The sequence below is a fragment of the Triticum dicoccoides genome, chromosome 1B (assembly GCF_002162155.2).
Source record: "Triticum dicoccoides isolate Atlit2015 ecotype Zavitan chromosome 1B, WEW_v2.0, whole genome shotgun sequence".
NCBI classification, from domain to species: domain Eukaryota; kingdom Viridiplantae; phylum Streptophyta; class Magnoliopsida; order Poales; family Poaceae; genus Triticum; species Triticum dicoccoides.
The window spans coordinates 579,967,758-579,980,981 of NC_041381.1; the positions used below are offsets into that span (position 1 = coordinate 579,967,758).

The 13,224-nt window shown below is 44.0% G+C and overlaps 1 pseudogene; it reads right to left on the reverse strand.

Moving 5' to 3' along the window:
- Positions 1-5,119: 5,119 nt before the first annotated feature.
- LOC119350644 lies at positions 5,120-5,887 on the reverse strand (annotated as a pseudogene).
- Positions 5,888-13,224: the final 7,337 nt, after the last annotated feature.

Below are 13,224 nucleotides of genomic sequence, written 5' to 3' on the forward strand. Positions count from 1 at the left end.
CTCGTGATGATTGCAAAGATGATCAACTAGCTAGGGCTAGCCAAAGCAACTTTTGCGCGCACACACACCTGGCCGGACGATTCGAGCTGATCGCCTGCATTTGTCGCGGCTTGCTTTGCATCGGCCCACAAGAGGGGGGTACAGGAGATGAGATGAGATGAGAGGGTTAAAGGCGCGGAGTGTCATTGGTGGGAACTGGCACTGCCACCCTACCGGCCGGCGCAGCTTTGCATGCAGCACAGCCTGATCCACACTGCCACAGATTCGCCAGCATGCATCTCGATCTCGGTGCCATGATCAAGTTGCAGTTGCAGTTGCACGTCTAGGAGTAGTAATCACCAAGGCTATCCCATGTACTCCTAGTATCCATATGATCACCGATGATGCACTAACGCGATGTGGAGGGATCAAGCAGTGGCAGTGCCATGCAGGATATACTGTACATACGTACGTACGTAGCAGGGCAAATACATGGGCAGTCTTTCTGTAGTGGACGTGGTATCTCACACACACAGCAAAAAAAAAAAAAAACAGAGCCAGGAGAGGAGTTTGGAGACGGGTAGGAGTACTTTGCATCGGCAATGCTACACATACAAACGATTTACAGGCTTTTACAGGATGGTTAATCTTGATTGGTCAATAGGTGAGCGGAACAGTCTACCCCCCTGAAAATCAGGGGGGAAAAGTTTGTGATTGGTTGTTAGATGGAAGGAGCGTGTAAAAACATGTAAGTCTTTGTATGTCTAGCATTTTTGTACTTTGCATGCATGCACGGGATCGGGAGATCGGTCGTATCTGCGATGGGATTCGCTCGGGTTTCCACGGCCGTCCCTTTCGCTGCCGCGGCACCATGCGCGCGCCCCGGCCGTCCGGCAGCCGCTTGCGGCAGCAGCACCGTGCCGCTCCCTGTGGCACTGGCAGTGCCATTGATCATGCCTTGCGCGTCGTGTCTGCCTGCCACCGCAGATGCTCCTCACCTCAGCGTGTAGCAGCAGATAGATGCTGCTGGTGTGCACTCTAGCTTGGTCCCCTGGCCTGACTAGCCATGGAGGGAGGAAACAAAATCTGCTTTTGACTCTGGAGAGGCCCAAAGGGAGGGCTGGGTAATTGCACTGCAAACAGAAACATACATGTGTCTGCACTAGCCGTTCCAGACTTGAGTCACCATAATGCAGCCTTCGTATTTTCTTTTGCTTTTGTTTGAAATTAGTAGCTATAATGCTATATGCAGTCAAACAAAGAAAAAAGTAGATTAAGAACAAGCCACATTCAAAATATACTTAAAAGGATTTTATAATAGGAGCCAAAATCTATCACTGATTTACATATAATTTGTGACTTCAAATGTCATTAAGCGGCAATTGCAAAATACTAATAAAATACAAGCAATGTCGCTATTCGAATTTTCTAGCTGCTAGTTGGCCATCATCGGAGTCGAGCGTCTCAACAGCTTTCCAACAACAATCAAGTAAGCGTTGCCGCTTGGCCTCCTCAAAGGAGCGGCAAGCCCAAGATGCAACTTCTCCTATGGATCGTGGGGGGCGGGGGCTCCATTTCACGGACAGAGAGCTCAGGCACAACCCCGATTGGATCCTCGGGACAGGCTCGATGGGGATAGGGACGACGGGCACGACAACGTCCTCTTCGTCAGATGAGTTGTACCAGCGACGCGGCACGGGTGGGAGGCATTGTGATGGGGTGATGGCGCCTGATCCAGGGCGGCCGCCACTGGAGACGCCAGATCACACGCAGCCACGCGGTTAGTGGGGCCTGGGGAGAGGTTGCACCGCCAGAACGGGGCCTCTTGGACAACAAGTTTAGCCAATAGTTTGTGGCACGTCGCATTGTGGTGTTGAGCTCATCGCGAAGAGGGGAGGACGCGGCGGAGGGTTAGTGTTGCGATGGGATGGCGAGCGGGCCAGGGAGAAATGAGTTGCTTGATGGGGATCCGAGGGCTTTCCGGCGGAAATTCGAGAGATCAATTGCGCCAATAATGGCAACTAGGCCGACGATGTTTTAGAGGTCACGTTGTCAATGATTTTTCTGTGCGGGTGTGAGTTGCACGACTGGCAATGCCACCTAAAACAAAGAGCGTAGGGGTGGAGGCGTGAAGAGCAAGAAGGTAAAGTTTCTTTCGTGCGCGAGCAGTTGAGTTTGGAATGCACTCCAAACCAGCCCTTGGCAAGCTCCAAATATGGAGTCTACAAGCTTGACTTCAGAGCGAGCTCCTAAAACTTTGACGATAGAAATGTTTCTAGCAATTATGTTAGTTTTTTTACGATATAATTTTGTGTGTTTTCATCAAAATAGCAGTTATTATGGCGATCTGCATAAGTGACGCATATATATGCTAGAGTTGCTCTTACACTTATTATTTAGCACACTCACACCGAGTCCTCCTACTCGCTATGGGCCCAAGAGAGGCCACTCGTGCAGCACCTTGCACTATGGGCTAGGCCCAGTAGTGTTTTTTTTCCAGCGCAACCGCTAGTGTAATTTAGTTTGCTCCACTTTTTTTGTCGTACCTCTTCGCTAAAATAAAGATATTCATGAATTTTAAATATGTTTGGAAGTTTCAAAACTATTCATGAATTCAGAAGAGTTTACTAATTTCCGAAAATGTTTGTGAATTCTAGAAATGTTCGTAAAATATGAAAACAAACACATGAATTTAAAAAGTTCATGAAAAAAATGTACATAAATCCATAAAATATTTCTCAATTTGAATAAATGTTCATGAACTAAAAAATTATTGCCCCCCAAAAAATATTTGGAATTTCTAAAAAAATATACTCAATAAAAAACTTGGGCAATTTATAAAATATTCCTTAATTTAAAAATAATTGCACTTTTTAAAAAAGGTATTCAAAAAATGTCCCTGAAACGAAAACCATGAAATCCAAAACCATGAAATAATTGCACTTAATTTTGAAAAACATATATTCTTGAAATCGAAAAATATTTATGAATTTAAAAAATTATTTATGAGATTTTTTCAATGTTCCAAATTTCCTAGAAAAATCAAGTATTCAAATAATATTCCTTCATTTAAAAAAATATTCACAAAATTTAATGAGGTTTAAAAATTAAAAATAGAGGAAAATAATGGGGAAAAGAGAAGAAAAGAAAAAACAGAAAAAAATAAAAACGAAAAGAACAAGAAAAACGTCGGAAAACATAGTAAAAAAGAAAACATGCTATAGGGAAAGTTCTAGAACCTTCTAACAAACTGAGAGTAGGAGAGTCCTTGGAAGTTTAGTTGGGCCGCCCCTTATCTGTGTGCAGGAACCACTGGACAAACATCTACCGAATAGGAATTGCCACTTACACATGTTGAAACTGCAGTTCCCGCATTGATCTCCTTATTAGATACACATGTTCTCAAAAAAAATTGATACGCATGGTTGGCATGTAAACTAACTCCAAAAATGACAGCTATGACTAGGCAATACAATAAAAAAGGCAGCAAAAACACACCGCTACGTAAATGATCAGTTCATGCAAATATGAATAGAAAATAATAAAAACAGAACTACCTTCTACAATGCACGACATTACAAATAATAAGCAAATTTTGCAAAGGGGTTGTTTAGTAATGTGATAATAATTGAGTGGAACTGGGACGTAAATATGGGGGAAAAGTAGAGGTATGTTAAAGAGACGAAAGGGCAGTGTACATATTACAATTATGCCGGCGAGTGAGAGCAACGTGAATAAAAAAAAAGAAACACATATAGTATAATTTGCAAGCATGGTACGGAAAGAAACTCAATATTCATATGACACGATATGGCAAAATGCGAGAACGATTAAAATTTGGTAACTCAACATTGAGGATCTTGGTATGAAGCAGGGATCATTGCTAATAGTAGATATAATAACTAAACTTTGCACTAACAAGAGAACGCATCTGTTGTGTTGTGTTGCCAACGTATAACCTGGATTGATTACGGGTTGATGAATGGAAGCAATTTTCTAGCTAAACCAAACAACATTATTACAATGTAGAAATTCCCTGGTGAGCATCGTGAAAAAATGCATTGGGTACATAGGTAGCATTACAAGGAAGCATGAGATCTTGAAAATAAAACAAAACTAAATATTGCCGCCAACTGAGGAGGCATATTTGTGGAAACGTAACATATACTCCCTCTGTAAAGAAATATAAGAGCCTTTAGATCGCTACTTCGTTCTTACATTTCTTTACGGAGGGAGTATGAAAGGTTGTTTAGTCATCCATTCATTGATTTTAGAAATGACAAATATGATGCTGATGTCCCTTTGGAAGCTCTCCTCGCGCCGATCGATGAGGCAATCTCGCTGTAAATTCGCACACACTCCTCATCAAAGTTTAATTACCTTCAACGACTTGCGTGGGTGGGGTCATGTGCAGCAGGCATTGCTGCCATGCATAAACATTCGAAACGTTAATGTGCTGGCGTTTGATATGATACGAATCATAGTCTATCATCTCACATATCACGAAAGTTAATTACTCTGCTTGAAACGGCATTGATCTCGTTTTCATCCGATACATGCATGGTTGGCAAAATATAATTAGCTCCCGAAATGACAACTTTGACAAGCATTAACAAAAAACAATCCAAGAACTCGTTCATGGATCTACGAGCGGATACTGATCGGAAGTCGAAACCCTAGCTAGAGCCTCAGGGACAGGTCCAGGGAGCCACCCACGCCGCCGGGCGGCGAGGAGTAGAAGGGCGGAGTCGTCCTGCGCAGCTCGGACTCGTCGGGAGCGCCGCCGTGGCTGGTGACCCTCGTTGGGAAGAACTCGATCTCTCGCACCTCCTTCCTCCCCTCCGGTGCCACCAAGAACCCTTCGCCGCCCGTCTCCTGCAAATCGATCGGGTGTTGCAACACAGCCATCAGTTAGTTCTGGCAAATCTGAATGGATTTGCAAACGCCTGGAACCAATTCATGTACCTTGCTAGCAGCGGTCATGGTCATGGTGGCGGCGAGATCGTAGATGGAGTAGTATGGCGCGTTGGTGGTGCCGGCGGCGGTGGCCCGTGTTCCTCTATCTGCCAAGCCCTCTATCATCTTTGTAGGCGAGATCGAGAAGATCAACACGGGCGCGCAGGAAAGAAGACAAGATTGGTTAATTGGCACAAGAAAATGAATCTTGGAGGAGCAGAAAGCTCTCGAATTTTTGCAGTGGACTGGACGGACGGAGTACCTTGGAGCAGAGGTCGCAGCGTTGGCCCGCGTGGAGGCAGGAGGCGGAGGAGCACGCCGGACGCCAGATGGTGCTTTGGCTTGAAGGGCACTCTGGCGCCGGCACCTGGAGCTGCGGCTGCTGGCCATTGCCCGCCGGGACGAAGCCCCCCATGCGGCCCAGCGCTCCATGAAGTACTGCTGCTCGGGCGCCACGCCCTGGACGAAGCGGACGGGAGCCGGCGGCTGCGGCTGCGGCGCCGGAGGGGCGGGCGGCGGCTGGACCAGGAGCGGCGAGTAGTAGTGCGAGCCGGTGGCGGCGTCGAAGGCGGGCAGGTAGTCGTGGTGGTGCTGCAGGACGACGGGGTTGCCCTGCGCCTGCAGGTTGGCGGCGGCAGCCTCCAGGATGGCAGCCGCGGCCGCGGCGCTGAGGTCCTGCAGCGGGTCGACGCCGCCGCAGCCGACGCGGGAGGCGCTCGAGCTCCGCCACGCCGAGGCCCCGCTGCGGGGTCTTCCTGGGCGGCGGGGCGCCGCCGCCGCCGCCGACGCGGGAGGCCGCCTGCTGCCTCCCCTGCCCGGACGCCGCCTGCCGGCGTAACCGCGCCCGCGCTACCGCGTCGGAGAGGTCCGGCACGACGGCATGGGCCGAGACGTCAGCCGCCGGCGTGTCCTCCGGGGCGGCGCCGAAGAAGAAGGAGGCGGTGGGCGCCATGAGGGAGGAGAGGAGAGAGCTGGATGCAAGGTCCGATCGACGGTGGCACGTGCGAATGGGCTGCGGGTGGCGAGACGGCAGAGGGTGGCTGTCTCCTCCAGGGGGCGCTCGTTTTATAGCGGCTGAGCGGCGGCGAGGAGACCTGGCGTATCTCGCCGCGGTCTAATGATCCGCTCTCGTCTGTCTCACTCGTGGGGCCCGACGTATCAAACGACTAGTCCTCGGTCCCGATGGGCGGATACGGGAACCAACTCCTGCTGCCAAGTGGGCCCGAACGGTCGGCTCTTCGGAACACGCTCCGCTCCTGTCGTGTAGCAAGTCGTCCACTCTATCCTCTCGATATGATATTTCTCGGCTTATGAAAAAGGCAAGAAACGGATCCCTCCGTTACTAAATATAAATCAGACATTTTAAATAGACTACAACATAGGGATGTATATAGACATAGTTTAGAGCTTAGATTCAATCATTTTGTTCTGTATGTAGTCATTTGTCGAAATCTCTAGAAAGGCTTATACTCCCTCCGTCCGGCAATCCTTGTCGGAGAAATGGACGTATCTAGATGTATATTAGTTCTACATACAACTATTTTTATTCATTTCTTCGACAAGTACTCGCGGGCGGTGATAGTATTTGGGAATGGAGGGAGTAACACTATACATACGCGAAACAAGAGAAAATATATCGCTCATAATCATGTTGCAAATTAATTCCTATGTCCAATGGCTAGCTGCAAAAACAACTATGGATGTGGTGTAGGAATCTCCGGCACTGTTCTTGATGAGCTGGTGGGTGAGGCGATGCCCGTGCTGCACGGACGTCTTCTCAGTGGACCTAGACCGGTCAAGGAGCTAGGCCTCCGTGAGTGCGGGGTCTGCAAGGACCCTGGGGCGTCGACCGACGTAGCAAACGCTGCTAATACACGTTATATTTGCTCATTAAATGGCCATAACTAGCTGCAAAAACAACTGTCGAATGCTATAAGAGCATCTGAGCTGGGTGAGCTGGTCGTTCAAACGACGTCCTTGCCGCGCGGACGTCTTCACGGTGGTCCTGGACCGGTCGAGGTCCCGGGCCTCTGTTAACGCAAGGTCTGCGAGGACCCGATCTAGGGCGACGTCCAACGTAGTGAAAGCTGGCCTGCAATACGCGTTATATTTAGTCATTAATTGACCATAACTACCAACAAAAATAGCTGTGGAATGTGATGATCCGTAAGTATACGGGATAATTATAGCCTCTTTCGATAAATAAGAGTTCGAACCCAACGAGGAGCTAAAGGTAGAACAAATACTATCTCAAGTCCTATTGGTCACTGATACGACTTTACACACGCTTGACGTTCGCTTTATCTAGAACAAGTATGAAACTAGAAGTACTTTGTAAGTCTGATAAGATAAGTTTGCAAGATAATAAATAGTACACAAATATAAACTAGAGGCAGTTTAGATAAAGATGCAATAAAGTAAATATTAGTAGAGAGCTTTTTGTCACGAGAAAGTTATTTGTCCCTAGGCAATCGATAACTAGGCCGGTAATCACTATTGATATTCTATTTGGGGGAGAGGCATAAGCTAACATACTTTCTCTTCTTGGATCATATGCATTTATGATTGGAACTCTAGCAAGCATCCGCAACTACTAAAGATTCATTAAGGTAAAACCCAACCATAGCATTAAAGTACCAAGTTCCCTTTATCCCTTACGCAAACAACCTACTTACTCGGGTGTGTGCTTCTGTCACTCACGCCACCCACCATAAGCAAATCATAAACATATTGCAAACCCTACAGCGGGGATCCCTCACGCTTGCGCGACACGGAGAGCACCATAGGACAACACCAATAATAAAACATGCAACTCAAACCAATCACGATCATCAATTAACCCATAGGACAAAACGGATCTACTCAAACATCATAGAATAGCCATACATCATTGGGAAATAATATATAGCGTTGAGCACCATGTTTAAGTAGAGATTACAGCGGGTAAGAGAGAGGTTACACCACTGCATAGAGGGGGGAAGAGTTGGTGATGAAGGCGGTGAAGTTGTTGGTGAAGATCGCGGTGATGATGATGGCCCCCGGCGGTGTTCCGGCGCCACCAGAAGAAAGGGGGAGAGAGCCCCCCTTCTTCTTCTTCTTCCTTGACCTCCTCCCTAGATGGGAGAAGGGTTTCCCCTCTGGTCCTTGGCTCCCATGGTGTGGGAGGGGCGAGAGCCCCTCCGAGATTGGATCTATCTCTTTGTCTTTCTCTGTTTCTGCGTTCCCAGATTCTGCCCTTCCATCGTTTCTTTATTATCCGGAGATCCGTAACTCCGATTGGGGTGAATCTTTTGCCCAGATTTTTCTCATAAAATTAGCTTTCTTGCGGCAAAAGAAGAGTGTAACCGCCTTATGGGGTGCCCAGGAGAGTCCAGGGCGCGCCTGCCTCCCTGGGGCGCGCCCCCCTGTCTCGTGGCCCCCTCGGGCACCGTCTCGCGTTGATTCTTCCTCCTAAAAATCATAAATATTCCAAAATAATTCTCCGTCCGTTTTTATCCTGTTTGGACTCCGTTTGATATGGGGTTTCTGCGAAACATAAAACATGCAACAGACAGGAACTGGCACTGGGCACTGGATCAATATGTTAGTCCCAAAAATAGTATAAAAAGTTGCCAAAAGTATATGAAAGTTGAATAATATTGGCATGGAACACTCAAAAATTATAGATACGAGATGTATCAGGATCCCCAAGCTTAATTCCTGCTCGTCCTCGAGTAGGTAAATGATAAAAAAGATAATTTTTGTGGAATGCTATCTATCATAATCTTGATCATATGTCTAATCATGGCATGAATGTTAAGACACGAGTGATTCAAAGCAATAGTCTATCATTTGACATAAAAACGATAATACTTCGAGCGTACTAATAAAGCAATCATGTCTTTTCAAAACAAGATGGCCAGAGCAAGCTTATCCCTACAAAATCATATAGTTTGGTCATGCTTCATTTTCGTCACACAAAATGCTCCCATCATGCACAATCCCGATGACAAGCCGAGCAATTGGTTCATACTTTTTAACGCGCTTCAGCCTTTGCAACCCTCACGCAATACATGAGCGCAAGCCATGGATATAACACTATAGGTGGAATAGAATATGATGGTGGAGGTTATGTGGAGAAGACAAAAAAGGAGAAAGTCTCACATCGACGCGGCTAATCAACGGGCTATGGAGATGCCCATCAATTGATGTCAATGTGAGGAGTAGGGATTGCCATGCAACGGATGCACTAGAGCTATAAGTGTATGAAATCTCAAACTGAAAACTAAGTGGGTGTGCATCCAACTTGCTTCCTCATGAAGACCTAGGGCATTTGAGGAAGCCCATCGTTGGAATATACAAGCCAAGTTCTATAATGAAAATTCCCACTAGTATATGAAAGTGATAACATAAGAGACTCCCTATATGAAGAACATGGTGCTACTCTGAAGCACAAGTGTGGTAAAATGATAGTAACTTTGCCCCCTTTCCTTTTTTTGAATGTGCTTCTTTGGCCCCCTTTTTTTAGGCTTCTTTGGCCTTTCATTTTTTTATTTTTTTATTTTTTTTCATGGGGCAATGCTCTATAATGATGATCATCACACTTTTATTTACTTACAACTCAATATTACAACTCGATACTAGAACAAAGATATGACTCTATATGAATGCTTCCGGCGGTGTACCGGGATGTGCAATGATCTAGCATAGCAATGACATCAAAAACGGACAATCCATGAAAACATCATGCTAGCTATCTTACGATCATGCAAAGCAATATGACAATGAATGCTCAAGTCATGTATATGATGATGATGGAAGTTGCATGGCAATATATCTCAGAATGGCTATAGAAATGCCATAATAGGTAGGTTATGGTGGTTGTTTTGAGGAAGATATAAGGAGGCTTATGTGTGATAGAGCGTATCGTATCACAGGGATTGGATGCACCGGTGAAGTTTGCACCAAATCTCAAGGTGAGAAAGGGCAATGCACGGTACCGAAGAGGCTAGCAATGATGGAAAGGTAAAAGTGTGTATAATCCATGGACTCACATTAGTCATAAAGAACTCATATACTTATTGCAAAAGTTTATTAGCCCTCAAAGCAAAGTACTACTACGCATGCCCCTAGGGGGTAGATTGGTAGGAAAAGACCATCGCTCATCCCCGACCGCCACTCACAAGGAAGACAATGAAAGAAACACATCATGCTTCAAATTTGTCACACAACGGTTACCATACGTGCATGCTACGGGACTTGCAAACCTCAACACAAGTGTCTCTAGAATCCACAACTACCCACTGGCATAACTCTAATATCACCATCTTTATATCACAAAACTATTGCAAGGAATCAAACATATCATATTTAGCGATCTACAAGTTTATGTAGGATTTTATGACTAACCATGTGAATGACCAATTCCTGTCATCTCTCTAAATAGACATAAGTGAAGCAAGAGAGTTTAATTCTTTCTACAAAATATATGCCCATGCTCTAACAAATATAAGTGAAGCAAAAGTGCATTCTACAAATGACGGTTTTCTATGTGAAGAGAAATAGGCAATCCAAACTTCAAATGATATAAGTGAAGCACATGAATCATTCTATAAAGCCATACGCAAATAATTTAAGTGAAGTGCAATGAGCATTCTATAAATCAACCAAGGACTATCTCATACCAGCATGGTGCATAAAAAAGAAGTGAAAACTAAATGCAAAAGACGCTCCAAGACCTGCACATATCGCATGAACGAAATGAATACGCAAACATATTGATTCTTGTTGAAGAAAGAGGGGATGCCTTCCGGGGCATCCCCAAGCTTAGACGCTTGAGTATCCTTGAATATTTACTTGGGGTGCCTTGGGCATCCACAAGCTTGAGCTCTCGCCTCTCTTCCTTTTCCTCATATCGAGACATTCTCGATCAAACACTACATCCACACAGAACTTCAACAAAAAACTCGGTAAGATCCGTTAGTATAATAAAGCAAATCAGTACTCTAGGTACTGTTTCAAACCAATTCATATTTTGTTTTTGCATTGTGTCTACTGTAATATAGATTTTCCATGGCTTAATCCACTTATATAAGTTGATAGTTTCATCAAAACAACCAAACTATGCGTCAAAAACAGAATCTGTCAAAAACAGAATAGTCTGTAGCAATCTGAACATTCACCATACTTCTGGTTCCCCAAAAATTCTACAAAAATTAGGAAAAATAAAAAAAATGTACAGAAAGACAGTGCAAAAAGAATCAGAACCGTTTGATGTTCCAGTAAAAAAAATGTAAAATCGTGCACTACAGCCAAAGTTTCTATCCTGCACCATACAAACCAACAAGCATTGTAAACATCCTAAAGGCAAACCTTGGCACATTATTTTTATAATACAATGGAATTGTACGAGAGAATAATTATTTTTGATGAAAAGTTTCTATAATCAAGATTCACAAAGTTTCAGTGAGCATGAACAAAGTTCAAGGAGCTCTCCCTCTTCAACAATGCTTGTCTCTCTCACTTTCACTTTCCTTTTTGAAAAGTTTTCGGTTCCCCTCTTTATTTTTTTGTTTTTACACTATATAAAAGCACTCGATAGAAATAAATGACTCTCTAAAACTTCTGGTCCCTGGCAGCGCTTTCTTTAAAGCCATTAAGCTGGGCATATAGTGCTCAAGTAGTGAATCCACCCGGATCCCAAGGTATATCAAAGCCAATTCTAATTAACAATGATTTGTAATTTAGTAGTGAGAACAACGTAACATATATCATGCAACAACGAAGTCTAACTCTCTTCCTATGCATCAACATGTCATAAAAGAACAATTCATGCACACATAGTAAAGCCCAATGCATAGTATAAACAGTTTCTTGCAATTCTATCATATTGGAAACATAGAGAGGTGTAAATATAGTTCCTCTCTCATAATAATTGCAAGTAGGAGCAGCAAGCACATGCATATTATATCTGTCAAAATCATCATGTGTAGTAGTAAAATGCAACCCATCAATATAATCCTTAATAAGCACAAACTTCTCTGATATAGTGTAGTCGGGAGAATTCAAAAATATAATAGGACTATCATGCGTGGGTGCAATAGCAACAATTTCATGTTTAACATAAGGAACTATAGCAAGTTCATCTCCATAAGCATACTTCATATTGGCATCTTGGCCGCAAGTATAGCAAGCATCATCAAAAAGGGATATTTCAAGAGAATCAACGGGATCATAACAATCATCATAGCAATCATCCTTCGGTAAGCATGAAGGGGAATTAAACAATGTATGAGTTGAAGAGTTACTCTCATTAGAAGGTGGGCACGGGTATCTAATCCGCTCTTCCTCCTTTTGTTCTTGGCTCTCCTCATCATCTTTTTCATCCAATGAGCTCACAGTTTCATCAATTTCTTCTTCCATAGACTCTTGCAAAATATTAGTCTCTTCTTGGCAGCAGAGAAGTCCTCAATATATAGTTTAACATAGGCATTAGAAGCATAATTATCATAACAATATTCAAGTATGGCAAAATTTTCAGATTTTTAGAGAGTAGCATCATACTTTTCAATCAAAGAAGCAATTTTATAAGCACCCTTAAAAGCAACAACTTCTTCAATTTGTTGAACATCATAGTAATTATAAACACCCTTAGTATACGAAGATATGATTCCATCACTAAAAAAGCATTGGTAGGGAAGATGTTTCTTAGGGTTTTCAGAACAACAAGTAAAATCATATAGTTCACATAAAGTCCAAGCATAGCATTGCAAACTATGATTTTGATCGAGTAAAAGTTTCCCTTTTTCATATATACGGTGTCACACATTACAAGCATGCTCATTTAAAGATTTGCCCTCAACTAAGCTAGTTGGGGTTTCAGCACGAGCACAAAGGGATCAAAGATGATCAGAGTAAAAAGCTTCAGGAGTGTGATAGATTTTGAGTGGTTCTTCTTCAACCATTGGTGTAGTAGGTACAACTAATTTTTTTGGTATTTTGCGTTTCCTACCCATAACTAAAGATAGAAAACAACTAAGAACAACAAATAAAAATTACTTAGTGATAAAGCAAACAAGCACACACGAGAATATTCACCCCACGCTATGACTCCCCGGCAACGGCGCCAGAAAAAGGTCTTGATGACCCGCAAGTATACAGGATAATTGTAGCATATTTCGATAAGTAAGAGTGTCGAACCCAACGAGGAGCTAAAGGTAGAACAAGTACTCTCTCAAGTCCTATCGGCCACTGACACGACTCTACGCACGCTTGACGTTCGCTTTACCTAGAACAAGTATGAAACTAGAA